The 21,650-nt window shown below is 35.9% G+C and overlaps 1 protein-coding gene and 1 long non-coding RNA gene across 7 annotated transcripts in view; both read left to right on the top strand.

Annotated features, from left to right (window-relative positions):
• Positions 1 to 21,650, top strand: part of smap1 (small ArfGAP 1) — a 216,832-nt gene that overhangs the window by 122,929 nt on the left and 72,253 nt on the right.
• Positions 10,478 to 20,150, top strand: LOC147841144 (uncharacterized). The gene is made up of 3 exons (XR_015506035.1): positions 10,478 to 14,349; positions 14,869 to 17,527; positions 17,817 to 20,150. It is a non-coding gene; the product is annotated as an uncharacterized LOC147841144 (long non-coding RNA).

Raw genomic sequence — 21,650 nt, 5'->3', positions numbered from 1 at the left:
AAGGAGATTAAGAGCCTCTGTTTTGGAATAAATTAGCAAATGATGAAATGTGATAAATTTGGAATGTTAAAATATTCCATCGACCCTGGTTTTCCAAAAATGTTGAAAACTTTTTAATTAAAGTTTTTAATTGTTAAATTTCTCATTTAATCAAGTACACAATTAATAATCCTTGGAGAAGTGAAGTACGTGTTTGCAATCTGTTTGAACACAGGAAATGCTATAAATCAACTGGCTACTATAGATGCAAACACAAATTTGGCCATGGCTGCATTCTACTAAAAACAGCATGGCAAAAGAATTGTACAGTTTAATTTTTTTTTTATCTTTTTTTTTCATTTAAGTTGTGGTTGCTCAAGATGATAAGGTGTAAAAGAGAATTGAAAATGCACATCGCCTCCTGCTGAGATGCCAAAGGAAAAAGTCATATTGTAGGGGTCAGGGATGTTTTAGAATAGCAGATTGAGCATTGGTTGCTGGGTGAACAGGTGAGATTGCGCAGTTCAGGGGCTTTGACAGTTGCATTTTCATGCTAATAGAGCAAGACCTGCTGTTGGCATTATGCATGCGTTTAATTGAATAGTTCTTTTTGTGTAAGAAGAATGACCCTGATCACTGCACTTAATGAAGACAAGCACGTGCACCTCGCTGGTACAAGGCTGCTTGAGTGTTTACATTTGTGTGTGGTTTGTGCTCTGCATAAGAGTATGTGTAGTGCCGGCAGGTGATTATTTTCCCTTTGTAGTCTTTGTGAGGTAAAATGCATAATTAATGCAGATGAGATATTTAAATCTCAAGGCCTGGCACTAACCAGTGTCAAACACATCTTTTTTTCTCTCTCTTTTGCTGTGTTTACTACTCTTGAGGAGTCGGTAAGATGTTTTTGAATAAATATGCTCCGTTCACTAAGGCTACAATTACTTCATCTAAAGTAGAACAAAAAAATAGCAATCATTGGAACATTCTTCCAAAAACGTATTTACATTTTCATTTATTATCATTATCTTTTTATTAAAAAAAACAACAAAACATTTCACATTTTTAAAAAGCTTGTTGTCTGAAACAGCCACTAGATGCCACAGCATTTTGGAATGAAAAATCCAATTGAACAGCATATTATAAGTCTGTAAAATAAACTATTAAAAGTGCTGATGATTATGATAGTGTGTCGTCTTTCAAGTTGTAACTCAGCTTTAATGTGCTTTTTAAATAAATAAAAAAAGAAAGCAGCCGTTGCTGCTTTCACTTCAAAATGGCGGAAATACAGGGCTGTTTCTTGGCACTGCTGTTGCAATGGAACGTTCTATTGAGTGTCACCTCTTGGTCATTTTAAGCTCTTTGATACAATTCAATGGTAGAACGCATCCTTGATCACTGTCAGCTTCTTCATCAAATGATGTCACTTCCTCTAAGTCATAGCCTTAAAGGTGTATTACATGCATTTTATGTTAAATTTAATGCAAATGTGACCGGACTGATGGAAACATTTGGGCAATTGTACATTTATTTGTATTGTATATTTGTAGTATTTATTTGTGCAATTTATTAATAATTTCATGTTTTTAATCAATTGATGTAAACGATAACAAAAACTTGCTATTTCTGAAAGATTCTTTTTTCTAAATAACATTTTTTAGCATAACAAAACTATTAAAGCTGTAGGCTCAATTGAGCTGAGGACAATGACAGGGTTTGAACAATTGTAAAGTATTTTTAATAAAGAAAACAATCTGAGAAGAGCCAGCTTAATAACACATTCCTTTACAGAACAACACACAGAAATCAACCATCAGTCCATTTAAGAGATTTTTGGGATGAAATTCTTTTTATTCACTGTATTTATGTTTTTATTTCAGCGACAGATAATGTATCTTTCTGGTAGAATGTCCCCATTAACAGCAAAGCACATTACGATGCACTGCTCGAGAAACCAACATACAATAAATAGACAAAATTTAACATGAAAATACACTAATGCTTTAAAATTTTAATTTTCTTTTTAATATATTTACTTTTTAATTTTTAAAAGTTATAAAATAATAAGAAGAACAACACACTCAAAATTACACCATATATTACCAGTGTGTGCAAGAATGTGCATAAATACCTAATGCATTACTGTTAACAAATTGTTTTACTAAAACATTATACAAAACCTACATTGTTTTCATTTCTCATATTTTCTTTTCTACAGATATGACTGCTACTGACACAGACTTATGCATTAAAAATGACTTGATCTCTGTCTGAACAGATTCTGTGTTCTCTTTATTTTTTTCCCCCACATTATGCTTGATGGAGCACAATGAAATGAAAGAAATCACAGATGGCACAAGAGGCATTTTAAAAGTTGAATTGTATTTAACTTGGATCTTGATATGTGGTGCTCAGCTGAAAACATAAACAGGGAGATGACACCGTTCTGCAAGTCTGATACTCACAATTCTGATTGAGTCATACACAATTCATTGGAGTTCTTCAGGGGGTTTTTTAGACCCAAAGTTAATTTCCTGTTTTTAAATTTATGCTCCGATTCCTGCTTTACCAACCACATTTCTGCATTGTGTTTAAGATGTTAGTTTGTCATTAATAAAATTAATTACATACACTATCACTTCATGATATAGTTTGTAGCGTCTTTAACTATCATAAATTTCTTCTCCCTCTTAATCTATTTTAAGAATAAAAAAGTCATCCTACTCCCTAATCCTAACAATTTTTTGACCTTAAGAGCTCTTTTAAGGGTTAGGTTGCAATATGAATCACATTCATTTTCAGTAAAATTATTTTCTTTATTTATAATAAAAACACACACACACACACACACACACACACACACACACACACACACACACACACACACACACACACACTTTTCTAAGAATTTCCTAAGAACTGTCACTAGGAACAACTCTTTGCACTAAAGCCTAATTTGTACTTCAATGCTGAATGATTTTTGCATCCCCAGTACATGGCCAGTAATGTTGTGGAAACTTTTAATTTTGTATTTTGTCTGTGTTGCTCTACAATAATACCTCCAAGAAACTATTAGCATTCTGTTTTCTATGCTCTACTGTGTTGAGTTTCTTTCCTTGTGGTTTACACCGGAAATGCATGGGATGCTGTTATAACTGTTCAAACTCACTCTTATTCTAGGAAGAGAGAAGCAGGGACTACCGAACATTCAATATATTTATTAATATAATAAGCACAAAACTACTCTAAAGGAGTAATCTTTGGACATGTTAAACACTCCAGCCACTAGCCTAGCTTGGCTCCAGCAGCTCACAGCCTGGCCCTTGGCCACACTTCTTACAGCTATACCAAGCTGGACAATCTGAGATCTTGCTCTCTCTGTCATCGCATTGTAGCTACATTTTTTAAAGTGATGTGTGTCAGGGTATGGTGAAGGCTAAGCGACTCCGAAGGCTAAGCTGAACCCACCACTAACACTGAATGCAGAAGTACAAATTGCCATTCAGAATCTACATGAATACAGAACCGGGTCTTCAGGAATAGACGTTCGCAATTGTAAGACAGTGAGGTAGACTATCACATCCAAACACCTATATGAAGTCCAAATGATTTGCTCTCCTGTGAATTTTTGTTTGTAAATTTGCCAAATGATGTTTAACAAAGCAAGGATTTTTTGCAGTTTTTCCTATCATATTTGTTTCTTATGAAGAAAGTTGTATTTGTTATTTTGGCTTGGATAAAACCATTTTAAGGTCAATATTATTAGCCCCTTAAAGTGATTTTTTTCAGTTGTCTACAGAACAAACCGTTATTATACAATGACTTGCATAATCACGCTTGACTAATTATTAACTTAGTTAAGCCTTTACATCACACTTTAAGCTGAAAACTAGTATCTTAAAAAAATTGTAGTAAAATATCCTGTACTGTCATCATGGCAAAGATAAAAGAAATCAGTTATTAGAAATAAGTTATTAAAAGTATTATGTTGAAACTCTTCTTACCGTTAAACAGAAATTGGGGAAAAATATTCAGAAGGGCAAATAATTCTGATTTCATCTGCAAATCTTAAATCTTACACAAGATTCTTTTCAATCGTTTTCTGGGGGAAGCAAAATATAGCAACTAACTTGCTAAATTAGTGTGAAATGTAAATTACTTTATAGTAATTACTTGTTTATTGAGCTGTTGCATAAAAGCAATATCACACTCACATCGGTGCTGTTGTAATGACTGCCTGCGGCCGAATTTCAACCAAACAATGAACTCAAGTAAATTTCAATGTTTCTTCATGAATTTGGTCTCGCCTCTTTGTTGCCTCATCAAAACGTTGAGTCATTCAGCCTAAAAGCGCCTTGGTAGAACCTCGCACGTCTCTCTCCTCAGTCTTCATTTCCCACTCATAGTCTGCATCGGAAGCGTAGATGCTGATTCACTCTCCAGCCTGAGGACACCAAATAATAAGAAAGTCGGTCACATGATAATAGCCGTTCCTCCCTGCACTTCCTGCCTAATCTAGGCTAACAATGACCTTGGGCCTGTGCTTATACCTCACACACACAAACACACACACATAAGGGGGATGGAGTTCTGGTTTGGGGATACAGAAAAGATTGAGAAGGGAGATGGAGAGAGAAATGAGGTTTGAGAAAGATGGAGATGGAGAGAGAGGAAGACAGAACAAAAGGAAAGGAAATGAGAAAGAGAGAGAGAGAGGGATAGAGTATCGAGGGAGATGTGTGGATGAAAGGAAAAGGGGAAGATGGAGGAGAGGAGTAGGAGATAAAAGACGAAAAAGGTGTTGGTGCAGGGCGGGAGACTGACGGATGGTGTAAGACTGTGTGTGTGTGTGTGTGTGTGTGTGTGATTCTCACTGGGCTGCTCAAGCAGGGAATGGGATTTCAGGATTCACTGTCCACTCTGCCTAAAGGCCTGTGTGTGTGAGAGAGAGATAGAGGAGCTGTTCTTGTGTGTTTCTGGTGTATGTGCTGTGTAAAATGGCTACAAAAGCTACTATGGCTGTGTGACTTCACCAGTGGTTTTATCAAAGATGGCCGCTGAGGGATTTCTGCCTTCCGGGCCACACATACACAGGCTTTGAAAGTCAACATGAAATCTAAATGGACTCCATTTATTTTCCTAATGTCTGTTCCTGTTCTTGTTGTACACAAATCATTCATTCATTTTATATAAATGTCAATTTTTGCTGGAGTCACCAGACAGAAGCCTAAACACACACCCCAAACACTCAGTTTCTTCTTTCACCATCAGTCATAGTCATAATATTCATAGTAGATTGAGCCAATTCACCATTTTTGCACCAATATCTTATTATTAATAATTTTTAAAGATCTACAGTGCATCCGGAAAGTATTCGCTTCACTTTTTCACATTTTTGATGTTACAAATTCCAAAATGGATTACATTAATTTATTTACTCAAACGTCTACACACAAGACCCTATAATGACAATGTGAAAAAAGATTTTTTTGAAATTGTTACAAATTTATTAATGTACAGCCACTTTCAAATCTCTCCAGAGATCTTCAATAGGATTTAGGTCTGGGCTCTGGCTGGGTCTTACAAAGACATTCACGGAGTTGTTGTGAAGCCCCTTTATTGATATTTTGGCGGTGTGCTTTGGGTCTTTGTCCTGGAAGATGAACCGTCGCCCTAGTCTGAGGTCAAGAGAACTCTGAAGCAGGTTTTCATTCAGGATGTCTCTGTACATTGCTGCATCCATCTTTCCCTCTATCCTGAGTAGTCTTCCAGTTCCTGCTGCTGAAAAACATCCCCACAGCATGATGCTGCCACCACCATGCTTCACTGTAAGGATGGTATTGACCTGGTTCTCTCCAAACGTATGCCTGGCATTTGGTCCAAAGAGTTACATTTTAGTCTCATCAGACCAGAGAATTTTGTTTCTTATGGTCTGAGAGTCCTTCTGATACCTTTTGGCAAATTCCAGGCGGCGTGTGTTTTATTTATTTTATTTTGGCTAGAATAAAAGCAGTTATTCATTTTTTAAACACCATTTTAAGGACAAAATTATTAGCCCTTTTAAGCAAAAAAATGTTTCGATAGTCTACAGAACAAACCATTGTTATACAATAACTTGCCTAATTACCCTAGCTTGCATAGTTAACCAGATTAGGCCTTTAAATGTCACTTTAAGCTGGATAGAAGTGTCTTGAAAAATATCTAGTCAAATACTATGTACTGTCATCATGGCAAAGACAAAATAAATCGGTTATTAGAAATGAGTTATTAAAATATTATGTATATATGCATATATATGTATATATGCGTCTGTGTGTGTTTGATATGGGAGTTCAAGGGTTGGAAGAAGTAAAGGGTGAGTAAATTAGGTTAGTGGTTAGAATTTGTTTCACTTTTAACATTGGGAGTTTCAGCTTTCGTGATTATTTTTTTACTCCGTTAATAGTGTTAACAGTTTTTCTATATTTGGCTCTCACAATGAGGATGACCAAGCAGACCAATCAAGCTTTGCAACTTAATTTGTGTAAAATGAAACTTTACATCATCACTTCTATTTAGACAAAGCTTGATAATTTGTTGGCAATGTTGCTTTCCCAAATGTGTGTACAAGTGAATCAGTAAAAATCAAAGCAAGTTTATTGTGCACAGAGAAACTGAAAGTGCTGGATCATGAGCTGTATGTAAAATAAATCTCATTTATCAAGAGCACTAAACCAAATCACAATTTTAATTTAGTTAATTTGACAATTAGGCATGGGATGGTATAAGATTCTGAGGGTATGATAACCTTGGATAAAATATCACGGTTTCACGGTATTGTGATTACTGCTCCAAAACATATTCTTTTTAAATTTCTGGGTAAAACACAACAATTTTTTCCCCTTTGAGCACAATATATTTAAGTTTTCGAAAGATTTATAATATTTCAGAGCAGTAAACACGTCAGGCTATAAAATTCAAATGAATCACTGACTTCTGCTGTCTTACAATTTAAAATGGTGTCTTTGGATATTTTTTTTGCTGAAGATACTGTTGTCCTAAAAAATAAAAACAAAAATGTAAATAAAAAATTGTACACATACCTTAGGAATGGTATTGCAGAAAATTTCGGCAGTTTTAAAACCTTGACTTTTCCAAACCGCTGTATACCTTAAAAACCGCTATCGTCCCATGCCTATTGAAAATTGAAATTGAAATATTCAACATTTTAGAAGTAAAATTCAGATTGAGTTTAGAGTTTTTAGCTCAGAGTTCTCTGACTCATAAATTCTCCGTTGTAAAGACACACACACACACACACACATACACACAGCTTCCGCTCCTTCAGGCCTCCTCCACACCTGTGCTGTGCCCACTACTGCCCGTCTGTCGTCTGTTATTTATAGAGCACCACTGACCTCAGATCAGACTGACTAAGCTCAGATTGAGGTTTGTTCTCCCAAGATGAACCTGCACTAATCTGAAATTTAGCTCCATCTTTTCTCCTTATCGTTTAGTGTTTTTTTTTTATTGTACTCATTCTTTGTCTCACACTGAAAACAAAAATAAATCTTTTAATTAGTATCACTATGTAGTTACAGGGAAACCTTCTAAATATACATGAAATAAAAGGGAAAAAACTATAGCTTTAACCCTTAAGGATGCTTTTTTGGAAGCCAGTAGCCTGCATTATTATTTCATATAATAGTTTAAGTAATTTATTGCAATTATATTTTAAATGGTAATAAATTATCTTGTAAAAAAAAATTATATATATATATATATATATATATATATATATATATATATATATATATATATATATATATATATATATATATATACAGTACCTGGATAAGAGACCAAATGTGAAAACTAGGTTGCTGTTGGAAGTGGTCTGTGTGAGTCCTAATGCCCCAGTAAAAGTGAGGGGGACACTATACTGTCAGTGAGTGCCATCTTTCTGATGAGACGTTAAACCGAGGTCCTGACTCTATATAGTATATACTGGGGTTCCACCCCTACTCTTTACGAGAAGTGCCATGGGATTTTGAATGACTACAGAGAGTCAGGACCTCGGTTTAACGTCTCATCAGAAAGATGGCTCTCACTGACAGTATAGTGTCCCCCTCACTTTTACCTGGGCATTAGGACTCACACAGACCACTTCCAACAGCAACCTAGTTTTCACATTTGGTCTCTTTTCCAGGTACTGACCAGGCTCAGCCCTCCTTAACCTTAGTAAGTAACTGGTCTTGGAGTATATATACACATGCACACATGCATTAAATTGTGATGGAGCCAATATTATTATATTTTATTTGCACGTACGTTATTTGTTAAATGGGATATATCAATAAAAATGTGCAACATTAAATGTAATATGCATATATATTGCATTATATATACTATGCATCATTTTCATATTTTTTTCCCTCCAGATTTTCAAAAACATTTTTGCTTTAAATACAGTTCAGATGAATGTGAATTCTGGGGTCATCTTATTATGCATAGTTATGCTGCCTACTTTTTTTTAAACAGACATGTCATGTAGTTTCAAAACATTGTAAATCTATTTTGAGAATTTGTGACTGACTGCTGAAGAGCAGCTTAATTTTCTAATTTTAGACCTCATATGTTTGGTCTACACAGTTAATAGTTGGTTTGATTTGATACGATTGTATGGTCTAAAGAATGCATTTCATATTTCATAAAGATGCGACCTCAGCTAATCAGTAGAGAGGAAGTTTGCACAGTGACGGAGGCGTTTTTCTGATGCAGGCCTGGATTGGCAGCTTGTGTTAAATGCCGAGCAATGGAGTTCCCGATGGGAGGTGGAATAATGTCTCCTGATTTAGACAGCCAATCGAGCACTGGAGAAAGCAAGACAATTGCTTTTATTTTAAACATATAAAGGAGACCGAAATGGCATCAGACAATAAACAGATTAGAAAAAAGAAAAGACTTACGGAGGCACTGGAGATGACGAGATGAATTTTCTATGGCGTGAAATAAAGCACAGAGAGATGGAGGAGAGAGGTGGGGGGTCGCTTCAGTCACCCTGCAGGAGGTGGAAAATGCAGTGATTTGCTGTGGTTCTGTAAGTTTAGCATACTCGAGACCCGGCGGAGTGACTGCTGCTTGTGTTAAGATGCTTTTCCTCAGTGTCGAAGCACATAGGACGCACACACATATAAGCTATATGTGCATTAATGAAGCATAACACCTTTAATTAGACCCTCACAGACCCTCTTTGCACTTTACGTGTATGTGGAAAGACATTCAATGCATTTAAATGTGCTACAAGTGGCAGATCGGCACAAAGAAAACCATAGCATAAAGATAGCAGATGCTTTAAAACAGCAGGTCATTTGTGTTTGGGGTATTTCGAAATCTTTGTGTAGTAAACTTAACATTTTTGGGGGATTTTGTTGTAGTATTGCAGACTTCTAGCATTGCTTATAGCAAATTTAAGTTCCAAAATGTAAAGCTACTTAATATATTGAGCAATAAATGTTATCCAGTGGGAGTTGACTGAAGTGTTAATGTTAATCTGTGGTTTTGTTGTAGCGTTTGCTGAGGTAAGTGAGCTTTATTACTGATTATATACTGAGATTTAAAGATTTGAAGAACAATCAGAGTTTGGGGTCAGTAACTTTTTTTTTTGTTTCTAAAGAAATGAGTATTCATTCAGCAAGTAGACGCTCAATTGATCAAAGGCGACCATGAAGGCATATCAGCAGATTTCTGCCTCAAATAAATGCTCTTCTTTTGATCTTTTTATTCATCAAAGAATGCTGAGGAAAAATATCATGGTTTCCACATAACATTAGGAAGAATATTAATCAACTGTTTTCATATTGAATGATTGGAGTTTTAAAACCAAAACTATATAAGAATGACTTTTGGACAATGTCCATACTGAAGAGTGGTCTTAATATTTTTTGTTTCATGAAATAAAGCATTATTTTTTTGTGTTGCCTATTTCCGTTATCAATTTCAAATCCTAAAAATGACATTTAAAATTATTATACAAACTAACATTGTCTTTATTAGTAAATAGATTATATTAATAATAAATTATTCCATAGTCAATTAATGGTAAATTAATCAGGTCCAATGGTCCTAGTCCAATTAGAGTTAATGTCATCTTTAACCATTGTTTCTTTAGATGCACAGGGAAGTTCTCTCACATACATGCTCAGATTCATAACTGTACAATGGAAAATATTTCAGCCTTCTTGAGTGATTTCTGTGGCTTTGTGGTTGTGTTAGATATTCTGACAGTGGCCACAACAGGGATCACTTGTGGTTAGTATAAACCTGTGAACACAGAAGCTATACAACACATTAGGATTTGTCAAATTCACAAATTACATTAGTGAAAGAGAAACACTGAGCCAGATATTCATTTATTCCACTATTTTATGCATTAGTGTCTGTTTATTCACAGGTCTTTATGTTTATGTATATTATATATATATATAGCAATTGGTAACTAGGATACTTTGTTAGTTGTAACTACTGTAACATTAATTGTTGTATTAATAAATTGTACTGAATTGTTTAAAAGCAAAAAGCAAATGCATAATTTGTTTTAAATGATATTATGAAATTGGTGCTGTTACAAAAATAGGGTTGGGTATCGTTTTTTAAATTTTTTTTTTGTTTTTTTCCGATATCGGTGCTAAATCGATACTTTTCAAACGATACCGGTGCCAAAACAGTGCCTGAACCGATACTTTTTAGCCACAAAATGATGGTGGATGACTCTACAAAGATCTTTTATTTGAAAAAATCTTTTAAAAAATAATTTTAATAGAACAATATAATTAAAGTTTAAAGTAAACATCAATTCATATTTTATATATTTGAATTACATTAATACATTTTCTTTGATCATTTGTTGGTTAGCATGAATTTAAGATTTGCATTATGAAATTACATTAGCTTACTATTAACCATTGGGGGCGAGCAGGGGCCACGTACTTTTAGAAGCACATTTTAATATATAAATTACCAAAAACCTTAAAAAATTATTCACTTTTTTATTAGTACTGTCATTTTATTTTGCTCTCCTATTCATTTAAAATAATGTTTCTGAAAATTTGTACAGTGTTTCCTAAAAAAGAAATATTCTGCAGTCATAGTAAGTCATATTTCTTATTGTTTTTTTTTTGTGAATAAAAGCTGTTTTTTATTTAAATAAAAATAAAGTCAGTATTATTAGCCTCCTTAAGAAATATTTACTGTATATTTTTGATATACACAACAAATCAGGTACAAAATAATTTGACTAATTATTTCAACTTTCGTAGTAAACTGATTAAGTCTTTAAATTTCACTTTAATCTTAATAAAAGACTATAAAATACTTAAAGGGACTTTGTCTGAATAAAATTGTCTTGTAAAATAACTAGTAAAATGTTATTCACTGACTGTCACCATGGGGAAGATAAAAAGTAGATATTAGAAATGAGTGTTAAACTCATGTTTAAAAATGTGTAAATAAATCGTGTTGAAGATGGAAATCAAAAATGTATGAAGGCAAAACTAAACGAGTTGAATATGACTTACATAAGTGTGACTGAAAACTACGAAAGCAGAGGGCGTGCCCGAGGGAGCGATTGCACGTGACATCTAGAGCCCACGAGAGAGGCATTCCTCTGCCTTCGAGCCCTCAAATGTGTCATTAAATTTGACATGTTTCCCCCCTACACACAACTTTTGTAAAGACAAAATGCTTGCTTGTAAAATACGCTTTAGAATGCTAAGTTAAGGCAAATTTAATGAACGTGATCATGCGTGTTGATCTGAAGTGTGTCGCACTCACTCACCGAAAACCAGGCTGAATACCCCATTCTGCGCACGCTGCGTGCGTCTGTTCCCTAAGCAACAATAACAATCACCTCATATCGCCTGTCCATATTCCTCAAGTTGTTTAGGATTAAATGTTTAGTGATGGGGTGACACAACCACTATGTGTGCCTTTCATGCACCCCTTTGATGCTTCTTACGCCCTTGTTGCAGCACCAAAATAAGCTATAATGGCACCGGGTTTTGGTACCCAACTCTAAACATGAATGCACAAACTTTTAAAAATCTCAATCTTCTCAGTTTTAAAAGGCTGTGGGATTTACCAGATGGTAGTCTAAAACCAATATTTAGTCAAAATAATTGTTTGCTACTACAGATGCACTCAGCAAAGCTTAAAAAGATTGTTCAGCAAAAATGAAAAAACTTGTAATTATTTGCTCAGCCCCATGCTGTTTCAAACCTGATTCTTTTTTTTTTCTTCATTTGGTGAAAATCCTATTTCATGAAAAATGTTTTTTTTTTAACTCATTTTGTAAATTATTATTATTATCTTTTTTCTTAAAGGCACTGCAATGATGTGTGTTTACTTGTTCTCTGTTATCTACATAGAAAGTATTTGGCTTTAGATTTAGATTTAGGCAAAATTTCTCCAGGAACAGTTTTACATGTCCATTTACAACCCTGGCATTTGCCACTACAATGAAATGCTCTGTTTTACCTTATTTGGAAGGGTCATGAATATTAATGATGAACTCTGCTCTGATTGCTTGTTTCACAGCGACTTAATCAGCAAACAGATACCTATTATCAGACATGAATGCAAGTGCAAAATAATCATACTTCTGTTTTCTACCATTTTCTTTTGAACAAATGGAGTAGATGCCTAGATAGTTTTGGCTTAAGTGGTGGAGTTCCAGTTTTCTTTTCATCTGAGCTTGGTGTGACATTAACTTCCACATAAATAGGTCATCACAATGCTTATTATATAATAGTTGTCTGTGCTAGATAGCTGGAGTCTGCTAGCTGGCTAAGGTTAACGCTACTGTAGGAGCATCTTGCGTTTTATCTTAACAGCACATGGTAAATTATCATTATTGCTGTTGCCTCAATGTTCAATTTGAAGAGTTCAGTTTAAACAAAAATGGCTTAAAGGGTGAAGAAGTGGATAAAATATATTCTTACTGCTTGTGGTGGTGGGTTGGAATGGTAATGTAGTAGGAGTTGCCCCAGTTTCAATATTAAACGCTGTTGGGCTGTTGCCAAAGACTGTAGAATACCCTTAAAATTGATTTTGGCATAGTCTGATTCCAACTGTAATGTCACAGTCAGTGTTGTGCTCTGTTTCACCTGTTTTTCAGTGGTCTCAAATGTGATTGACAAAGGAAAGAGTAAACAATGGTGTTTGGGCTTATGGTATTTACATCATGAACCGAACTTATTGCTCATCTATGCCTATACACTATACTGTTTATGGAGTTTTCCATTCTGCAGCACCTTTAAGTTTCACCAAAAAACAACACAGGTTTGGATCAAGCTGAGATAGAGTAATGGTTTCAGAATACACATTTTATTTATATATGCAATCTACATTTTACATTATGCAAATTAAAGTTAATCCAGTACTTTAGCTCCCTGTGTTTGTGTGTGTGTGTTTGCATTACCCAAGAGGCTCCAGCAAGTGTGTGACTTGGAGAGGGGTGTACCGTATTAGTCAACAAACTACGTGCGAGCCAGTAAACGTATAGATCAGAGCTTGTCAGTGTGCCCCGTGTTCTTCGTATTGCAGAAGCATAAATCAGAGGAAGACACGATAACACAGGACTCAAGATAATGCTGCCTTACCAGAGCCCAGATATGAGGCTATGAAAGGCTTGTCTTCATTTTCTTGATTTAGACTGTGTTCGCTGTTTTTGTTTTTGCTCTGGAAATTTGTGAAAAACTACATTGTTATGATCTTGAATGTTTAGTTTCAGCCAACAGCTCATTTTGTGTGCATGATCTTAGAGTATCCATGTGTTTGTCTGTGCATTTTATAGTCCATATTGCAGCTTATTGGAGCCAAGAACCACCCACATTTACAGGATTATACAGAACAGTCTATGCAACTTCTAAAACAACCGGTCATTGTTCGTTTTTAGCTGGTTTTATCCAAATGATCAGCTTTATCTCTAATAACCGGGTTTTGCATTGGTTTGGTAACAATTACTAAATAATCTATTTTGTTAAAGTTTAATTGCAACTAATTGGATTGTTTATTGAATTGTTGTCTAAATGTGAATTAATAGACATATTCTTACTTGGGCTGCACAATATATTGTTTTATTATCAACATCAAGATGTGCTTAACCTTTATACCGTCTCAGAAATAAACACACAAGCTGTCACTGGGGTGGTGCCTTTTCAAAAGGTACACATTTGTACTTGGAGGGTCCATATTGGTACCTCAAAAGTATATATTGGTACCGACAAATTTTAGGAGGAACATTTTTGTACTATTTAGGTACCAAGATGTACCCTTTAGGTATTATTATGGACCTTTTAGGTACAAATTTGAACCTTTTGTCAAGGCACCACCCCAGTGACAGCTTTTTTTTATCTCTGAGAATGAAGTCATGTATTAGAATATGCATTGTCAAGTAGGGATCGTAGTTGACTATGCACCACAGCTCAGAATGTAAGCAGTTGGTGTCTTAATTGCAAAGTTTCATCATTGTCAACATTTCAAGTAGATTTATTAAAAAAATTAAGGCACAAGAAATGATATCTAATGTTTGGGGTTTTATTATTTTCTGTAAAGCTGCTTCTGGCCATTACATGTCCACACTAAATGGTTATAAGAGACAAGTTTAAGGGATTATATCAACATACTTAATTTATTCTTTTAGGAAAGGAGAACGCTCCACTTAAGTATAGTACTTAGAGAGAAAATGTGCTTTATGCAGTGTTAAGGTATTATAAACTTTAAAACTTTAGAATTGGTATCGAACGATCACTACAACGAAGAATTGTTGCTCTGTATCGACTCTAAAAATCCTACTCACAGCCTCCCTACTTATCGTAGCTTTAACAAAGAATAGTTTTATTTCTAACTGTAAAGAAGACTAGTAAAGACTATATAATAAAAATACTCAGTAATTAAGTGGTATGTTGTTGTTGTACATCTAATTATTACGTTTCTGTACCTAAAAACTGAAGATTCTCAAGAAAACCATACATCACTGTTTATTCCAGTTGTGTTTTATGTTCTGCTTCATCTATGTTTTAATTTATATTTTATGCAGATGCACTGCCCTACAAAATCCCCCAAATCTTTCTAAAATAATGAATTATTTTCAAGTGGAGCTTCAAGTCATTCAAGTGGTAAAATAGTTTTCATATAGCAATATTTTGCAGAAAAACAAAATGCCACAATGTCAGTTTTTCCCAATATCATGCAGCTTTCGTTCTTTCTTCACTCAATTAAAAAAAAAAAAAAAAATCTTTATTTTATTTACACACCCTCACTTCATTCCAACCTTGTATGTCTTTTGTTTCGTGTGTGGAACACAAAAGATGTTTTGACAGATATTCAATAGTGCTTTTTTCACTAGAAACTAAAAGTCAATGAAGTCTTTTTTTCACCCAAAATTATTTTATTTGTGAGAGAGAAAGTCAATGCTGTTTTGCAACAACACAAGGGTGACTAATGAATTATGGCCATTTTCATTTTTAGGCAAGCCATCTGTTTAATGGTCACACTGGCATACTTTATGCATAGAAAACTGTGAACAGTCTAGTTAGTGGTGACCATTAACCATTAGCTACCCACTATGACATGTAATATAGCATTAAAATGGCTGTTTCCCAACAGAACCTTCATCTCTGCATTCGCCTTTCAACAACACATCTGCCTTCAGCCCCCACTGCTGGCAACCCTAATGCGACAAGAGCCATGGGTATGAGAGTGAGAGAGTGAAGGGCGCCCTAAATGAGCAGCGTCCTCTGACAAACAACACTCTTCACCTTAACTAGACATCTCCCTCCCCCACCATCCGCTCAGTCACCCTGCAGGGACCCAGTTTAGTTTCACACCGCACACACACGCACACCTGCAAACAGCCAATCGATAGCAGTGCCGCAGGGAGCATGATCAATATCGCCTGGATTTGGAGCAGCGGGAGAGCGGCGAATTAGCCAAGACCGTTTTCCAGCAAATATAACCGCAACAAGGGAGCCCACACGGATTACGGTGTTTTTTTGTACGAGGTGTTTGTGCTACGCTCATTTGCATCTTTACACATGTGAGAGCTTTCTCGAAATCCACTTGTGTCCACTTACACTGTCGCCACATTCATTAAAGGTGTTGGATGTAGAACTGAAGCGCAAAGATATCGTAAAAGAACATTTTGTTCCTGGTGGGTTCCACGTCTTGTTTCTAAACCTGCCGCTGGAGGCAGAATATTAGTGAGGTTTTCGGTGTAACGAAGGCACTATGTGGGAATCATAATTAGATCTGTGTCCTTTTAGGCATTCAGTTGAGGAAATGAAGACTAAGTTTTCTCAAACCCCGTGGAGTTCTTTATGATAAAGATAAGCATTTATTAAAAGTCTTAATTAAAAGTTTATGGCGGTTGTCGCCTTTAATGTGCCTGTTTGTGTGATACCATACAAGAAGATAAGATCTCAGAAACCTGACTGGGATGGTCATATTTGAATATGTCTGAACATATGCCGCTTTAGTCACAAATCTTGATTTTGTCAGTAAAGAGACCCCCTTCTGAGTGTCAGGAACCAAGGCCTGTGAAAACACAAAATCCAATTATTTTATGCAAAGTGAGATTGGTTGTATTTTTATTAAGAACAAAATAAAACTTGCGTTCAGATCTATTAACAGCATCTCATGTGCAAATAGCAGATTGCTTTGATGTGGCAAAAGCAAATGAGTTTTGGAGAACAAATCGGAGGCGACTCGATGGAAAATGCATCAAAAACTGCATCTGTAAGTGGCGTGTAGATGGAACGTTTTCTTTTTTTTTTAATCCATCAAGGAGCTTCTAAGAGGCTTTTTTCTTTTAATTGTATCAATGTCTTGCTCACTCTCTCCTAGTGCTATCTCCCATCATTTCTTTCCTTTAATGAGCCATCATTTACTAAGTCTGACAGCATCTTTAAACATGTTTTGCATTGATCTGCGCCTCTGGCCTGTCTGTCTGCATCACAGCAGACCCTAAGATAGGGTCACCTCCCAGAACAGCGTCTGTGCATGATCAAATCTCTTACCCTCATGATCCACAGCCTGATGAGAAATGTGTGCCAAGAACGTTTAGTGTTTTGCATAAATAAACACACACACACACACTTTAAATTTATTGTCTGAAAGGATTCTGTTGTTCAGTGATTCGACACTAATGCTAGTCATTTTGTATTTTAAAACATTTTGCAATTAAATGGAGGCAGCATGACAGGCTTACTAGAACTACGTTGGTGCTGTTGATTGTGATATGGACCCATCAGTAGTGAAATATGATAAGAGCGTGTTCTGTAACGGAGAAATGTGTGCAGTATTAATAAAATCTATGCATACTACAATTATTAGGTTGACTTTGAGGATTTGTTCATTGATTGCGCACTTTGAAATCTTCATGTATTCATTTTCCTTTGGCTTAGTCCCTTTGTTCATCAGGGGTCGCCACAGCGGAATGAACCGCTAACATATGCAGCATATATTTTACATAGCGGATGCCCTTCCAGCTGCAACCTAGTACTAGGAAACATTCGTACACTCTCACATTCACACACATACATCATTCATTCGTTCATTTTCTTTTCGGCTAAGTCCCTTTATTAATCATGGGTCGCCACAGTGAAGTGAACCGCCAACTTATCCAGTATGTGTTTTACGCAATGGATGCCCTTCCAGCTGCAACCCATCACAGGGAAACATCCATACACACTTATTCACACACATACATTACGGACAATTTAGCTTACCCAGTTCACCTATACACCTTTGGACCTTTGGGGGAAACTGGAGCATCCGGAGGAAACCCATGCGAACATGGGGAGAATTTGCAAACTTCTCACAGAAATGCCTACTGACCAAACCGTGGCTCAAACCAGCAACCCTCTTGCTGTGAGACGACATCTCTACTCATTGCGGCACCATGTCGACCCTCACACACATACACTATGGCCAATTTACAGTAGTTTATTCAATTCACCTGTAGCGCATGTCTTTGGACTATGGGGGAAACCAGAGCACCCGGAGGAAACCCACAGGAACATGGGGAGAACATGTAAAATCTACACAGAAATGTTACCTGACCCAGCCGGGACTCGAACCAGTGACCTTCTTGCTGTCAGGCAACAGTGCTAACCACTGAGCCACCATGTCGCCCCCACTTTGAAATCTTATAAGGTGAAATTATTAAACTGTGGAAGAAGCTGAATATTGTTTTAGACTGTTTTGCTTGCTTTATTTTTATTTTTAATTTATTTGTTTGACTCAAATTTAAGGATTGATTAAAAAGAAAAAACTGAAGTTGGCATTATGCTGGCTTCTCTAATATTATTATTAATATGAATATTATTTTAATTCTGTTAATACTACCCTTTTAAATCATACTAACACATATACAGTATACAGAGCAATAGATAGTCTCAATGATATCACAGTCGGTGCTTTGTTTATATGCACTGGAATCTGACTCATGCTTTTTTTCTCATAGATGCTAAAAAGTTACCACAAAACTCTCATATGTCAGATAATTAGCGCTCTGCCTCTCATCTCAAGTCTTATTCTTTGTTGCCAGTTTATTTGGTATTAAGCAAAGACCAACGCTTATGTACAATTTACATTTTTACCGGTATAAGTTTCTGATAGTATGGTAAGCTTGGATAAAAATACCACAGTTTTATGGTGTCATGGTATTGTGATTACTGCTCTAAAATAAGTTAGTTAAAACATTATTTCAAAATGTAAAACTAAAAACACTCGCAGAGACCACCGAAATTTCACATTTGACACACACACACACACACACACACACACACACACACACACACACACACACACACACACACACACACACACACACACACACACACACACACACTGTAGATAAGTAAATAATTTAAAGACATGATACCCCTGCTCTAAATAAATGTCCAGTCACCAGCCATCAACTTCTACTGAGGGAGGAGGAATTCAAAAACTTAATTGCTTGGAGTATAAATTAATTTTTATTCCTATTTCTTACACACCTGGGAAAAAAATATCGACGACCTGATGGTAACAATTGGAAGCTTTTTGATAAAGGATGTCTCTCATCATTGACAATCATGATAGCCTTATTTAGTACTCTTTCTTTGTATATACTACTAATGCTCTTTAACAACTTACTGGCTGATGTTCCCAGCTTTCCCAGTGACCTCTTCTGGCCCTCTGAAGCATTTCCATACCAACAGATTACACAAAACTCTGCAATAGTTTTAATAAAAGCACTATCAAACATAATCAACAATGTGCTGTCAACATTAAAAGACAATAGTTTTCTTTAAAAAGAAGTACAGCTTTTTGCTTACACAATCAGTCCATACATCCCACTTAAGTTTGTCCAACATCACACCCAAATATGTATAATTTTTACTAACTGAATTTGCTTCCCATTAATTAATCTGAGAGGAGTTTTGCTTTGTGGTCTCTCTCTAAAATCAATAATCATCTTTTAGGAACGTTTAGGAGAAGGTTTGAATTTTCACACAAGTCAAAAAGAAGTCAAGAACAGGCCCGTGTTCTACTTCCTTCTCTTCATTTAAAAGGCTCACCAAAGAGGTATCATCTGTATACTTTACAATATATCTATTTTTAAATAACCTTACACAAGAATTTGTGTATAAAATAAATAATAGCAGAGATAAAACAAAACACGCTTATAATTTATTATGTGAATCACCAAACACCACAGTTTTATTGTTCTCCTAAAAAGTTTATGGGACGGCTGAATTAACGGTAAAATGTAATTTTTAGATTTCAATCATTAATATATTTTTAATAAAAAAAAAAATCTGCATATTTTTTTGGGAGTGAAAAAGTAAAAAATGTTTGGACAACATCTACAATTCCTCTTGGTGCCTCTAGTGTTGCTAAAATACACATTTCACCTTCAGAATTGTTATTAAAGTCCAAGTTTTTGCATTTCACCTCTTTTATTTTGATGACTCTATGAGTTTGAGACCTCTATGTGCCTGTACACGATGTGGCTATAGATCCGGGTTGTTTACGAGACCATAAAAGTGTAATTTGCTCCCCAGTGATTCACGTTTCTTTTAATATTAATAAACTTGCTCAAAAGTTATGGCTGCTTTGATTCTATGTGACATTATTTCATTGTGCAGGAGTAAAATAAAAAAAGAACAGAAGGAAAAAGAAAAACTGTGTTCAGAGAACCTTTCAGCAGCCTTTTCTCATCTGTGGCCGAAGGGTTGGACCACCCTCTCCCCCCTCCTCATCTTCCCCATTTACACCGTCAGACCCTGCGAGCTGAACATTGCATTTGACCTTTGCAAAAACAATTTGGAAAGCGTGAGGATCCAGTAGGCGTGAAAACGACTGTGTGCTTAGAAGCCTGGAGTGGATAGTCTGTAACTCCCGCCCTGTAAGTGTGTATGTGCGCGAGCCGAGATTGAGGCCTAACCACCGTATTGACTTGAGGCTTGAGGTGCGAGTGAAGTGGCTCTGGGGGTTCAGACAGCCCTCGCTGAGCTTCATATATACTGCAGCGAGGGCATCATCATTAACCTCAACTTCTCAGCCCATCCACTCAGAATTCACATTAGCTGAAATACAGGCCAGAGTGATGTCAAGATAAAAGTTGAGATGGAGAGCGAGGACGGGGGGCTTCTGAGAAGATGAGGGTGCAGGCAACCTTTAGAGAATGAGATCACGCAGCAGGAGGCTTGCGATAACACTCACACACACTCGCACACCTACAATTCAGAGGATGCACTGCAAATAATCACCATCCGTCACTTTGACGGACCGGGTTGTAAAATTTCCGTCATGCTCCGTTGTTATTTTCATTTTCCTCAGAATGATGTAGATGTATGACACTCCATTTATATGTGCGCATTTGTTATCAAATACAACCTTTTGAATAATTAAAAACGATAAGTCGCAGCCTTTGAGTTCACACTTTTATTTGTGGGTAGTTAACCTTAGTTGACCCAATTATTGTGCATGTTATCAAAATATTACATGTACATGCTGGTCAACTTTTATAAATTGGGAAGTTTTGAGCACCAAATCAATAGGTTTATAGATGATTTCTGTTGATGATTGATTTTGTGTTTCTGGTCATAAATCGTTGTTCAGTTTCATTATTCGATTCATGTTTATTTCTATAGCACTTTTACAATCTTCACTCTGTCAAAGCAGCTTAACATAGAAGTTGTCACGGTAGGTTGGAAGAAAGCAGACCCAGTTGCAGCAATGAGCAATACTAAGGATGAGCAATACAGACAAGGGGATGACTGGGTCCAAACAGTAGGAGCAATAACACAGGGAATCCAGTGGTAGTGAAAAGATGGCACCGAAATGAACAGCCAGCCAGGAGTAGTGGCTTAAACCAGAGCTAGATCCTGGATCATGCCACGTAAACTCCAGACCGGCAGGCCAGGGAAGACAGTACACAGTATAGGACTGGAAAAGTATAAGACACATGACAGGACAGCAATAATATACAACAAAGTAATAAAACTAAATCCAAAAGAAAATATGAAACAAAATAAAAATCTTAGTAGAAAGAGAACGAGAAAGAGAAATACTTAGGCAATCAAATAAAACAGAAACTGAAAAACATTCTTCTAGAATCCTAAAAAGAGAAATTAAACAATCAAAAA

This window comes from Danio rerio, chromosome 13, assembly GCF_052040795.2.
Source record: "Danio rerio strain M-AB ecotype USA chromosome 13, GRCz13ab, whole genome shotgun sequence".
NCBI classification, from domain to species: Eukaryota; Metazoa; Chordata; class Actinopteri; order Cypriniformes; family Danionidae; genus Danio; species Danio rerio.
This window is presented reverse-complemented; position numbering and strand designations above follow the sequence as displayed.